General features: G+C 42.0%; 1 protein-coding gene across 3 annotated transcripts in view; it reads left to right on the forward strand.

Moving 5' to 3' along the window:
• bcl11bb (BCL11 transcription factor B b) overlaps positions 1-14,594 on the forward strand; it is a 30,729-nt gene that overhangs the window by 9,702 nt on the left and 6,433 nt on the right. The gene's annotated exons all lie outside the window — the stretch shown is intronic.

The raw sequence follows: 14,594 nt of genomic DNA on the forward strand, positions 1-14,594 counted from the left end.
GCGTGGTGAGGAGAAGGGGATTAATAAAGCAGCAAGGCCGTTCATCTGGCTATAGGGGGGAGAGAACGAGGCCTGTAGACTGCCAGCGCTGCAGGGGAACCAGTTCAAAGTTATCAGAGGAGACAGTCACCATCACACCCAAGAGCTGGGAAGGCTATCCAGGATTACACCGACTCCAGTAGACTCAGACAGGCTTGGTTCGGGAACAAGGCAACTGTATTGTTAAACCTACCAGCTTTAATGGTACATAAAAAGATTAGAAGTTAACAGAGAAACCGGCCACCACAGAGCGCTCAATTGTTATGTTAAGAGATAAGTAGTTAAAGGAAGACTGTACATTTAAGTCAGTTTTTCAAATGCGTATTTGTTAAAATGCAATTGAGTTGTCCTTCAAAATAAATACAATGCAACAGTTAAAATGACAGACTTAGGCCGTTTTACTCAGTCATAGACCTAGTAAGATAGAAGCGCACACAAGAGTAATATATATCAGTGTCGTAATAATCCACGTTATTCTTATTATTTTAACAACATTGTAGAAATATTGATACTAGGTTATGATTTATTCACACCAGCAAAACAGCACCAGTGGAATTCATGTGCAAGATGTGAGCACTAGTACAAGTCAATCAAATATGATCAGATTCAGTAAAACTAAAAATCTGAAACAGACACTGTTTGGCATAAAGTAAAATAAAGCCAATGGCTCAGTAATGTAGATGTTTTATATCACTACTATAATGCTTTAATAAAAGATAAAAGTTACATATCAAGCTGGCCTGCAAATGTTGTGTAAAAAAGAAAAGGCACTAAACATCTCAGACTAGATTATATATTTGCAAGTTGCTTTTTTTCTTTTTATTTCTGAGTCATATCTTATAAAGAGATGGTTTGTCATCACTACAAAAAAACGTAGCAGATATGCATGGGTTCTGTGTGTGGCCACCATCATCTGCACAGAGGAAAAAAAAAAAGAGAGAGATCATAAACAATATGTGACACACTTTTGGATGTCACTGCTAATTACTGAAAATAAAACGCAAGTGTTTTTATTTAGTAGATCAGAGAAATGTTTCAAGTGAGTTCTCAGAAGATAAAATATAAATGGGACAAAGTGACAATTAATTAGTCGGTTTGAGTTATTTAAATAGAATCAGTGAATATGTGAGTATGCACCTACATGGCTAATTTGTATTTATACAATTTAATGAGTATTAAACAGCCTTCAGCACCAACCCACCTACAGACAGGTGACAAATTAAAGGAAAAACTTGATGGAATGACGATGCGCCCATTCATTTATGAGGCCTCTTTGAATGGTTTCGTGAAAATGATGTGAGTCTTATGATAAGGCTTAAACTACGGCAGATTTAGGAATATTTTTGTTAGACCACCGTCATCCAAACACCAAACAAGGACTATCTTCTAGAAGAACAGAATGGTGTTCATCGCTACTTCTAGAACCAATGTGAAGCTGTTCTGACAGCACGGCGAACAAACACCTGAATAACTCTTTATATTAGACTTTTTTTGTTTGTTTTATATGTCAACTGCACAAAAACAGGAACAACATGAAGTTTCTGCAGTGCAAAATTCCCACTGCACTTCCCATGGCATTTTGTTTTTTTAGGTGGTCAGGGGTAAAGCAGTTAGACCCACTTGGCGAGTGAGTCAGCCTGTTGGAGCTGCAGTCACTTGAGTCAGACGCACAGACAGCCTTATCACTAAAAGAAGAGGACATGAAAGCACTCGAAGCCGCAAATAAAAGAGAGGAGGAGCGCTTTGTTCAACACGTTAGATTGCCACTCAAGGCATTCTCAAGTTTCAACCAAAATTAGATTACATTATTAGGCGTAATTAAGTCCAATATGTTACTAGTGCACACACACTTACACACACAAGCTAAAGAGGAAACATCACAACTGCTTACATGTGGTAATGAGGACTTTGCGGCATGCACACACCCAAGCACGAACAGATACCTGCAGCAGAGGCGACAAAGAAAAAAAATTAAAGAACAAGTATCAAACATTAGAAAAACTTGCAAATTTGTAACACAATACACACCTGCAAGCACAATATTGCAGTGTGTGAAATGCTTGTTTTGTGGGTATAACCTTTAACCCCCTCCTCTCCTGGATTAATTTTTTTTTTTTCACCTGGTTGTGTTTTATAACATCCTGTCTGGCCTCTTTGTCTGTCAGCCTCCTTGCTTAAACTGCAAACATGCTGCAAGGCTAGCAGAATGAACCCCAAAAGGTGCAAACACACCCATGCAACACACACACACACACACACACACACACACACACACGCACATGTACATGTACACACGGCGTAGATGAAAAATGGTCCGTCTGTGCCCCGTTTTTTTTTTTTTTCCTGAGTTTCTCTTGCTGATGCATGCACTCTGCGTGTTTATGTGTGGGCTTTGTCGGAGTATGTTAATATGTGTGTGCGTTGTATGAATCTGTGCATGTCTGTGTGCTGTTGTGAGCAGTGTCTGTGAAGAATGATGCATGTCATCAGGAGAGTGAGAGGTTGTCGCTAGGGGAGCGTTGCCATGCTAAGACGACCCTGGCCCTGCTTTGAACCCCTCCCAGGACGGCTGGCGGGCCCCCTCGGAGCACTTTAAGACATTCAGTACATAAGGACGCAGTCACATTATGACAACATCCCTCTCTCTCTCTCTCTCTCTCTCTCTCTCTCTCTCTCCCTCTCTGTCTGTCTCTCACTCACAAACACTGTGAATCGAGATCAAGAGGTAAATATTTCATGAGACGACGTGAGCGACAGTGACATTCTCAAACATCTCTCTCTCTCTCTCTCTCTCTCTCTCTCTCTCTCTCTCTCTCTCTCTCTCTCTCTCTCTCTCTCTCTCTCTGTCCACCTCTGATCTCCCTGCTGTCACTTCTATGGGTAACACAGTCATATCACTATATTAGACTGTAGATTTTTAGGCGTTCACAGCAGGAAGCAACTTCCTCTGACACTGGTTTGCCTAAATGAACAGAAATGACACTGGTGTCACGATCAAAGGGTGAACGTCAAATAACCGTCACACCTACACTCATGCAATGTTTGTGAAAGTGAGCGAAAGGACTCAAAAGAGTTTTAATATATGATCTGGTTACCAACAGATTTTTTCCTTCTGCTTTTTGCCTTTTTTTTCCCCCCAAGAATGATTCATTCTTTCTGACTAATAACTGTAACTTATCAAAAGTGATGGTGACCTTAGTTCTCAGAGGTCAAACGTACACTATTTAACACTTGTTCCACTCCAAGTGGCACAAATAACTGTTCCATTCCATTCTCCACACCTCTTCAACAGTCTGGATTTAAAGGTGTCTCTCTTCCCCTCTCCTCCTTCTTTTCTCTTTCTGCCCCCCCCCCCCCACCTTTTTTTTTTTTTTTTACCCCACCACCCAATGCTCCTTTAATCACCTGGCTTGCTCTCATTTCCATATTAAATAGGCTTTAATCATGAAAAGCAATCAGGCTTTTGCATATTCATACCTTCCCCTGTACGCCGGCTTCCCTGTCTCGCTCCAGTGCCAAGCAGCCAGTAATCAGTAGGCAGGCGGTGTAATGCCATAGCCCCGGCCCATCGCATGAAAACACACACACTGCGTGAGTTAGAAATAACTTCACATGCTACTTACGTATTATCTCTACTCCGAGAGAGAGAGAGAGACAGAGAGAGAGAGAGAGGGGGAGAGAGATAGAGGGAGAGGGAGAGGGGTAGAGATAAAAAAAGAAAGATGGCGAGACTGATCCCTGATTTGAGCTGTGAATATTTGTACAGAGGCTCAAGGAAAAGTCGATTTGCATAATGACTTTGTAGTTTTGCATTAATCACATTTGCATATGAAAATGCGTTAATTACTCCTGATGATTTTTTTTAAAAACTTGCTTCATTTGATGTCCAAGCTCTGGGGTTGTGATTAGGGGTTACATGGTGGCAGTTGTGTAGGTGGTGTGTGTACAGCCATGTGTGAATGTGTGCGTGTGTGTGTGTGTGTGTGTGTGTGTGTGCCTGCCTGCAAGTGTATCTCCTGTGTGCTCATGGTTTTGCATTTCTACAGCAGTCTGTGTGTTTATGTGTTCTTACACGAGTGTTTTGAATACTTGCCAGTTAATTTATCTCATTTCTGCTGTTAGGCATGTGTGTCTATTTTCATTTTCCCATTTGTGTGTGTGTGTGTGTTTCCCAGTTTTGTAAGTGGCAAATATTTCCTTAATACTGTGTGGGGAAAAAAAGAGCAGTTACAAATCTTCCCCCAGTCGAATATACAAAAATCCTTTAAGCAACACATCGTTTATGGTACGGTAACTCCTTGCATTACATATACACCCTTTTTATATTTTTCGCAGAGCTTGTAAGTTTCCATAGGAGAAAAGAAACAGAAAAAAATATTAATAATAAAGATATGTTGATGTTGTAACAGAAGAATATTAAAAGACCTTGAGCACATTCTTTAAACTAGACATTGCAGGATTTTTTTAAGCTTTACTATTTCTTTTAAAAGTAGGAGAGTATATGAGCAGATTTATGACTAGAAAAATACACAACACATACAACTGCGATCAATTCATGACATCTTATAAGTTCTCTTTTTGTGTACTTTCATGCTTAGAACTGCGCATGAATGCCTGTTTGTCAGTGAATACAATAAAACATGTGACTCTTGAACAAGTACCTACAATCGGCCTTGCCCTTACTGTACCAGGAGAAGCTTCATTAATGCTAAAAAGTTGGAATCCAGTGCCAAAAACTGATTATTTTTGTAGTTATACTTCTTAAACTTCCATGCTGCAAATGAATAGAAACACAAGCAACATTTTAGTGTTTCTTCCAGAGATTTGCACATCAACACTGGTGCCAACGTGTGCATGTAAGGAAATACAGCCAAAGAAAGCTTTAGGTCTTTTTTAAATTTGTTTGTAAACATTACATTTATGAATAAAATAACTTCCATTTACAGTCATGAGTTAACCATTTTATGGCCTTGTGTGAGCATTTAGGTTCACATCCATATCTCGTGTGTGTACAATTACAGTATACATGTTCTTGCCTGTGTATGGGCCCCTGGAGTTGTTGGCCCATAACACTGTGCCTCAGACAGGACCACCCCAGGGGCCGTCTGACTCTGCTTGTGCCTGTCTGTCTGCAGGGTCAACCAGGTCTATAAGGGAGCTGCTAAAATGGCACAGCTGCACGTGCACACCGACACAGCCACCTGACGCACAAACGCACACAGATGCACATGTACACATTTGTGCTAGAAAAAACGGAAATGCAACTTGCAAGCGCACCACAGTTAAGAACGACACACTCACGCAAAGCATGTGTGTGCATGCAGGAATGCATACATTGGCTCGCATCTCACATTAAGACCTGGATATCCCACCAAAGACAGTCATGCTTGCACAGACATACTGTACGCACATACACACACAGCTTAAAGGCTCCCACATGAAGGCATCAAACGCTCCACAGCCAGCTTTATGGCACTCATATGGCAGCAGATTTGATATTTTCCTACCACAGCGGGGGAATAAAACTCGCCACTAATTTGGACTGCGAGCGCCACCGCTAACTTTCAGCATGTGCCGACTGACTGTGCCTTCCAGATGTGTGGACTCTTTGCTCCTTAACAGCCTTACTTAAGAGGCATTAGAAACCTCACACCCTGTCCCTGCTACGCATGGAGGGTGATGATGGAGCTCTGGTATTCAACACAAACATGCTGCATTGTGTGGAGCTCTGAGCAAGGAGCTGATGTGGACTTCATGCCATGGGCCAGAGCTGTGTCTTGTGTCAGTGGGGATCTGTGAATGTGTTTATGTTCTTCACATAAATAGCTATAATCAAGGTAATTTGACTGCCGTGCTGTAGTTATTTTGCTACCCCTTGCTTCTTCTCTCTGGCTCTGACATTTGATAGCAGGTGTGCTTTCACCGGTGCTGAGTAATGCATCACATTTTATAAAGGGCCTACTGTAATTACAGTATAAGTACACGTGTGTAGGGTACAGATGCTTTGACTTAGACACAAGAACAAAAATGAGAGCCTGCTTAGCAACATGCAGACCTTTCTCTACCTTTGGAAACACTCCTGACAAAAAAAAACATGAAAGACATGCAGATAAAATCCTCATGTGCCAGTCGGACATCAGTGCTTAACATATAATACACCGTATTCAGGGATAATGGGCAGGTTTCTGACCGTACACTCCACTTTTCTGTTGCAAAGTAGCCTTTGGGAGCAAGAGGCTACCATTAGTATTGGTGAAAAAGAAAGGAGATAGTGCTTGTTAACTGGTCAGACAGGGCTAATCCTACCCACTACACAGTTGTTGTTCTCTTCCTCTTATCTTATTAGCGTCTTGCTCTGATTGGGTGGGATTGTGGGAGAGGAAAATGAGGAAACAGCGTTTATAGCCGTATTTTCCTTTTACAGGCTGCTTCACCACAAGAGATATTGAAAGCCTTTCATGGTACACTTACAGTCCCCCCTTATTTTATCCACTTATTTGTCTTGAGCAATTACTCTGAGAGAGAACACTAGACACAGACAAACACATGACGAACATTATATGAATCAGTAGTGTGCCAGCAACATTATCCAGTGTACACAACAACAACAACCTTCATACAAACCACGCTCATCTTGCACACACTCTGTTCTGAGCGTTATTTTGACTGTAATGTTAAACGGTCGCCTCACCCAAATCCTCATTGATCCAGTGGCTGAGTGTAAGAAAATACTGATACACATCAGTAGTTTGATATCACATTGAATTTTAATTAATAGTTTACACGTGATAAAAGAAAATGCATTTTTTTCAGCTTTTATGAATGTGTTTCCTTAAAATAAGATCTAAAAAAACTTTTTTTTTTTATAGTATATTGGATTATAACCCCTGTATCATGGTATGAATCACATCACCAGATTATTCTCAATTAAAGGTATCTAGTTTTTTATTCAGTTTTCTACCTCAGTATAAGGAGACTGAATTAAATTATATGTGTTGGTTTCACCGAAAAACATTTAGAATTTTTTCACAGCAGCACCTCTGTCTAAAAACACATTCCCCCTGTTTCCTTGGATAATCAAAACACACTGAACAGATTTCTTTTCATAGAGGGGACTGTATATTATCCAGAGCTGCAGGGACATCATTCATCTGGAAAGACAAATTAATGTTGATGCTGAAAATCAACATTTTTTTTCAAAGCTGTCAGCACCACAAACCAAATTCAATGGAGTGGGATGGAGGCAGAAATGTGCAAATAGATGTTTTAAATGATAGGATGCTCTGGATCGTCATATTTGAAATAAATGTAATTACTCTGCTGAATTTTTTTTTTTTTTTTTTAATTTTTACTTCATGAAACTTGTAAGGTCATCAGTAGAAAAAGACCAGAAACATCTGCTCTGGTCTGTTTCTTGGATGAAAAAAAGGCTTGCTCTGTCATGTCCATAGATGGCATTGCAGACAGGGAAGTTAACTGCTCAAGGTTAAAGGGCTTCACTCTTCTTGTATACTGGCATAATTCATACTTTTCCAGAAAGCCCTCTTCTCTGTGTCTGTCGTTCCCAAAGCAGAACAGAGCAAGCCAAAATGAAATAAAGCCTAAGATGTTATCAGGGTGATTGGTGCCAGCGGAGCTTGTCTGGGCCTGTGGTCTGGCGGGGCAGCGCTAGCCCGTACCAGCGCTTGTATATGTATGTGTGTGTGTGTGTGTGGGTGTGAGTGTGTTTTTGTGTGTGTGTGTGTCCTAAAGGCACTGGATAGATGAAAGCTTTCTTTAACCATAAGCTATGCAGGAGCCGTGCCAGGAGCAGGAAATGTATCAGCATGATAACAGCCAGAAAGACAGAGCGAAAACGAGGAAGAGAAAGAAAGAAATGAGAGAGAAAGAAAAGGAGCGATAGAGAGCGACACACACACACACACACACACATACACAGGGAGAGGCCACATGGAACCCACAGGGGGACGCCTGGGGCCAAACTCAGCCCCATCACACATACACACTCATGTCACTTCATAAATATGTGCTGGGTGTGTATGTTGAGAGATGAATCTATGTTCATGTCTGCATTTGTGTGTGACTGTATGGGCGTGTGTGGATCATTCGAGGTTAGACATTCGAAGCAGTGAAAGCCAAGAGGTAGTTCGGCACACCTGAGGCCCCCAGTATCGAAAGAACAGAATTCACCTGGAGACATGACCGTTGCAACGGTAATAATGTTTTGCTGCTGGCCTACACCGGATCCAGCACCGGAAACAGGATGTTATATGAAAGATAAAGTTTGACTGACTTAGATATAGAGAGATGGAAATGTAACACTAGTTTTGTTATTTGGATATTTTAGATATATTATTAGTAGAAGAAAATATAAGAAAGACAGAAAACTTTATCTGCTTTGTTCTGTTTGAGCACATGAGAAAGTGCTCGTAAGTAAATTGTGTAATGAAATATGCAATTAAATTGAAATAATAAAAAAAAAAAAAAAGTAGGTTAATCTGAATATTTTCTCATTCTGAATTTTTGTATTTGGAATGTAGCATTTGTAAATTTAAAGCATTTGTCAGAAAAGTTTCCAGAAAGTAAGAAATTGTGATGACTTAAAATAGTTACTTTACTTACTCCATTTTTAACATCATAATTAGTAATCTGTAACCGAGTACATTTCACAAATAACTTTCCAAAACACTAGGCATGCTACATGTTAAATTGATGTGGAAATTGAGTTGTATCTTGCAGAGGAAATTTCCAAACCGTCTATGCATAACACAAGCCTTGGGCTCTGCAAGTTTCTTTTCAAGACTGAGCAAAGAGTTGTTCCATTTTTTTTTTTTTTTTTTTTTTTTTTTTTTAAACATTCCTCCCTTTGTTACTTTGATTTACTAAGCTAACACTAATTAGATAGCTTGCAAATTGGTGTCAAATGATGCAACACTCCTTGCGCTCCCCGTGCTCTCTCATCACAGCCTCCGCTTTACGTTGGAGCACAAGGATGAAGCACTGTATGTCGAGGAGCTGCAGCTAAAACGGCAAAAATGTGGAGTAATGGTGAATGGGACTCTAAATGTACAGGTTCTTTTTCCTTATCTGCCCCTCTGCAGTCGTAAGAATGGACTCTACGCCATGTCGAAAGCATGTGAGGGGTGAGTTTTATAGCGAGCTGAATGGGTAAGGAGGGCCTGTGTGCTGCATTCAGGGCCATGGTGGTATTTTCCTGTGGGCTGCTAGTTAAGTGGGGCTGGCTGCTTGGCTCCAATGGGTAAAGCCAGCTGTAGACCATTACTACCGCTGAAAGAATATAGCACCCTGTCACATAATGGTAGACCGAGATACAAACAACAATCACTGGCATATGTACAAACACATGCATGCAGCATATGCATTCAGATGAGAACATTTTTTACACTCAACTGTGTTTTTGTTTAATTCATACCAATCTACATTAAGAAAATAACAGTGTCCATTTTGTTCCTCGCTTGCAACACAATACATTTTCTGCACTCTACATAAAAAATGATTGATCCACTGAAAAATTTATTAAACTCAAAATTCAGAATTCGCACGTCACTCACATGTCAAAGTCAATTTCCTCTTCAGTGCCAGTGAAGAGGAAATTGACTTTCTGGACAACGTGAGAGTTCCCCAGGGGTACAGGAGCTCATTTGGATGTAAAACCTCAAACAAACATTGGGTGAGTCCACAAAGTCACTCTCCATTTCATTGTCAAAGCAGCTCAAGGTTTTGTATTTTGATGCCAGCACTTATTCAAATTTTTTTTTTTTTTTTCCAGATCTGTGGCATAAGCGTGAACTTATTTCTTTCTTTTTTTTTTTTAAACTAAAATATGATTTCTATTTAGTAGTGGTTGCTTTAATTGCATTTCATGTTTCTTGCTGCTGTGTTATGGTAAAATGTAAACACATGACGAACTGAGATATTTAATACAGCAGAAAGTCTGGTAATAACAAAAAAAACTACGAGTATTCTGCCTTCAATTCTCTTTTCTTATCACGCTTTTCTTACATTTGTATTTTCCCACCACCCTCCCTTTCTGCTTTTTGTCCTCTCCTCAATCTTGCTCTCTTCTCTTACATCTTCTGGCAACCACAAGCACGATTGAGTGTCATCCATTTGTCAGCGTCATATGATAGACAGCAGACCCCACAAAATGTGCGCACATAACACAAAACACACACAAACGCACACGTACAGAGGCATAAACTGACACTTGTGTACACACACTCGCATACAGGCGCTGGGACCAGTTAGGAGCTGATGGTGATGAGTCAGACTTAGAGAAATGCCACAGAGAGCTTAGCTAATGCACTTTATGGAGCTCCCTTTTTCTTTTCATTCTCTGTCTATTTTTTTTTTTTTTTTGCAGCCCCCTCCCCTCTCTCTTTGTCCTAGAAGCCGAGCCAAAAGTCATAGCTCTTTACTGACACAGAGGTCTTTGCAGTTATTTTTCACAGTGCGTCCCCTGTGCCCTCGCTGGGATAGCTTGCCTCATGGCGGTAACGTGCTCTGTCAGTCTGCTACATGAGAGCGTCTTCTACTCATGCATTGTTGTACAGCTGGACTGGCTCAATGTGTGTGTGTGTGTGTGTGTGTGTGTGTGTGTGTGATCAAGTTGTTGGAGATACCTGATCCCTTTTATTGTTCATCTGACCCGCATCCCAGGAGGCATGAGGGTCAGGGTGGAGTACCCAGATACCTTGTACAGGTGGTTTGTGTGTACGTGAGGGAAAGGAGGACAAGAAAAATGGACAAATGAAAAAAAAAAAAAAAAATTAAAGACAAAACACTTCGTGCAACATATGTGAGTGTATGGCTCATAATCTCAAAATATTTTTCAACAAACACATTAGGGAACGCTGTTTCTTTAAATCCTCTCTCCCAGGCATTTCAGCTGGTCATATTGGCTGCACACATACACGTACATGCACACACATACACACACACACACACACACACACACACACACACACACACACAGATGCATATGGTTAGCAGGCCGAAGCTGGTTTGAGTTAGCATGGAGCCAGTCACACTGTGTGAGAGCCTTACCCCCCGCCTGCTACTGCCACCCTCCACAGTCTCTCTTCTTTCTGTCTCTCCAGCTCCCTCTTTCTTTTACTACACGTGTGGACAGTTGCTTTTTCGCTGGGGCCACAGTCAAATGTCCAGGATTCCCCCACTCCCTTTTCTGCGGGAGAGTAACACACATATCCACGGTTGATCTGCATGGCCTCTTGTCTGCTGATTAGCCCCCTGCATGACAAACAAGTCATCAGAGCAGAGGGGAGCAGAAAAAGGAGGAGGAGGAGGAAGAGGAGGAGGAGGAGCAGGAGGGACGGATGGGAGATGTGGGAAGGAGGAGAGGAGCAGAGGTGTAGGGGGGCGTAGGGGGTGCAGGGGGCGAGGTGAGGAGGCTGGGACCTCTGGGGACCCCTAGATCACAGCCATGCTAATGAGGAGCTGCTTTGCCAGCAGCAGAGGTGTCAGCTAACCCCTGACAGGTGCACACACGCGTACTCCCAGGGCTTGTGCGCCTGTGTGTACATGTGTGTGCGGCAACTGTGTGTCTGCGTGTGCAGAGTGGGTACAGGAGGGGAGGGGCTGCAGGGGCAGGTTTGTGTCCCAGTGGCCTAGCCTGCGGGCGGCTTTGTTCTGTATGCAAATCTGTTGCCGTGGCGTTCTGTCGCCCTTGATGGAATGTAGGAGCAGTAAAGCGAACCTGAACCCAAGGAATGCTGCAGTGCGCACACACACAGTCACACACAAACATGACACCTACTGTAGCACATCTTCTGCTGTCCTAGACACCTCCTTGTTAACAACAAGAACCTGCACTGCCTTCTGTTTCTACAATAAAGTAACACGTTCTCCATATTGTGCTCTCTGGACATAATATTTTTCACCCTCCATAGTACAGAGCTGTCCATGCCAGTTTGTGTGGAGAAGTTGCTGGGCTCAAGTTCAAATGCTACTTATTTTCAATTATGATTTTTTTCCCCCAAAGCTTTGTGAGTTAATTTGGCATCAGTGAGCATTCATTACTATCCACACACAGTTTACTGTCAGCTGAGAAGCTCCAGTTTGCCCATCTTGTCTGAGCTGAGCCTGTGGATTTTTGTTATTCTTCTGCGGTTTTATTATAAATCCCTCTGGATTAGAGCATCTGATAAAGGCCCAAAATGTAAGTATAATGTACATTTGAGAGAGCTTGTGCTTCGAAATATAAATCAAACACAGGCTGGAGTGATGGCATATGTGAATTCCTAAATTAAACACAAATCCACATGTCTGCACCATAGGCCTGGTGTCTACTCCAACCCCTCCAGCTCACACCAACATCTCTACACTAGCCATATGCGAACAGTCAATACTATGGCTCCCCTTCATTCATTGGCATTTTGTTTGTACTTTTTAAGGCAAAATAATGGCTATAAAAGGCAATCTGGAAAGAATAAAATCTGATGTAAAGCTCAGATCTCAGTCCCTGAAGACTGGGTTAATTGGCTCGGTGGTTTAGTAAAAAAACCAACCCAGGAGAGAAGCAGAGCATTATTACTGGCCCACCTCAGCTCCACGCATGTGCCAATGTTTTAATAACTTCCTCCAGGCCTCCTGGCCCTTAGCCCTCGTTTTTCTTGCACAGGACAAAGAGCTGCCCTCTTAAGCTGGTCTCAGGTCTGTGTTGTGTTCCTCTGCTTCATGGGAAAATCTGCTTATTTGGATACCTGGGAAGACGTTACAACTGATAGATGGCTTATAATGATACAGTAGAATTATGAAAGAGTTCCACAACCAGCAAAACAACAAAAACAGTGATGTTAAATGTACAGCAATGTCCTAAATCCTGCTGTGACTCTATTGTGACTATTTCATTTAACCTCTTTTCTCAGTTACATTGGTGTGTGTTTTAGTATCTGTGTGTATGTGTGCATATGGTGTGCTGGAGTAAATTGGGCGATTAGGTCCAGCATCAGTGACTGCGTAGAGAGAAGAATGTAACTATTCTAACTGGTAGTTGACCTTGGCGGTCAGCAGTGGAGGGGTCCCTGCCTGCGTGTCAGGCAGACGACTGTAATTACCGCAAACTGAAGCATGACACGGCCCACCGTGATTCTTTAATGAATGCTTTATTGGCTGGAGCACTGAGTAGCGACAACATTCACACTCTCCCAGCATGTGTGCCCGTGTGTGTGTGAGAAGATTGAGTGTGGGTGACTACGACTCAATGTGTGTGTGTATGTGTGTGTATAACACTTAAAGGTAGTGTCTCTGATCTTAGCTATTAGTTTCTAAGGAGGGGCTTTACAGTCTTTGTGGGTTAGTGATCACCCTGTCCTTTCAGTAGATTTTAAAGCCAAAATTTTGGAAGATTTTGTTGGAGCTGAGGTACACAGAGAAACTACACCAAAGCTCAGTGTGATAATCAGAGAGAACTGTCAATCAGGCAAATGTTTCCCCAGAGACAGCTTCTTAAAGCTTTTATGTACTCTTAATGAATGTCTGAATTTAAGAATTACTGCCAAGATGCACAGTGAAAAATGTAAAATGAGTATTTGATTAACTTTTTGCACTAAAGAAAAATATATGAGAGACAGGAATCTGCCTATCTTTAATTTTCATATTTAACTATTAATTTTTTCTTTTCCCCTCTCTATGTTTCTGCCCTCCCCCCACTTGCTTGTTTGGGAAGTTGATGAAATTTGTCTTTGGCCGTCATTAGGCAGCAGCCATCAGCTGCCACTCTATTAGCTGCCACGCTTCCTTTAACAACATATGGCACGGCTGTGTAGGATATGACAAGATGCAAATGTGTTGCTTTAATGCTGGTGGTGATGGTGTTGGGGGTGGAAGGTTGCTGGGGTGTGGGTATTTGATTGGGTAGCTTGTATTGATGAAGCAATGTGTGCAGACCAAAACACAGATAAATGAATAAGAATATACTGATTTTGACAAATCGAATGAGATCATCAATCCCTCTCCCTCTCCCAATCTTACATCTTCATTTCATATTGATCCTCATGTGTTGATGAGATTAAACAGCTCCCAAGTCTATAGACCCTGCTCCATCCCTGGGGACATGTAAATAGCCTCCCTGTGTGTCAATTCCTGTGTGTGCATGTGTGTGTGTCAAAGTACGTCTGGCCCTTAAAGTCCCTCCACCTCTTTTCTTACCCCCTTCTCCTCCTCCCCTTTCCTTCCCTCACTCACTCTCTTCTCCCCGTCCAAGCTGTTAAGCTGTCCAGCTCTCTGCTGCCAAGCAGCCGTGTGAAGCCTAGCCAAACTAAACACGGGCAGGCAGTCCGCCACTCGCCCCACAAACACACACACACGAACAGACATATACAGAGAAGCACAAAAACGCACCGATATACATTTCTACACACGTGCCCATTCACTCGCTCGTGCACATACATTAGTAGCCGGTGTCAGGTCATGTCCCACCCCACACAAACACAAGCGAAAGTGACGACTACACCCCACTAATAGCAGTGAAAAGCAGACAGAATCAGTAAATGAGCCCCTCATTAACTTTTTCT

This window comes from Sphaeramia orbicularis, chromosome 24 (genome assembly GCF_902148855.1).
Source record: "Sphaeramia orbicularis chromosome 24, fSphaOr1.1, whole genome shotgun sequence".
Lineage (NCBI taxonomy): Eukaryota > Metazoa > Chordata > Actinopteri > Kurtiformes > Apogonidae > Sphaeramia > Sphaeramia orbicularis.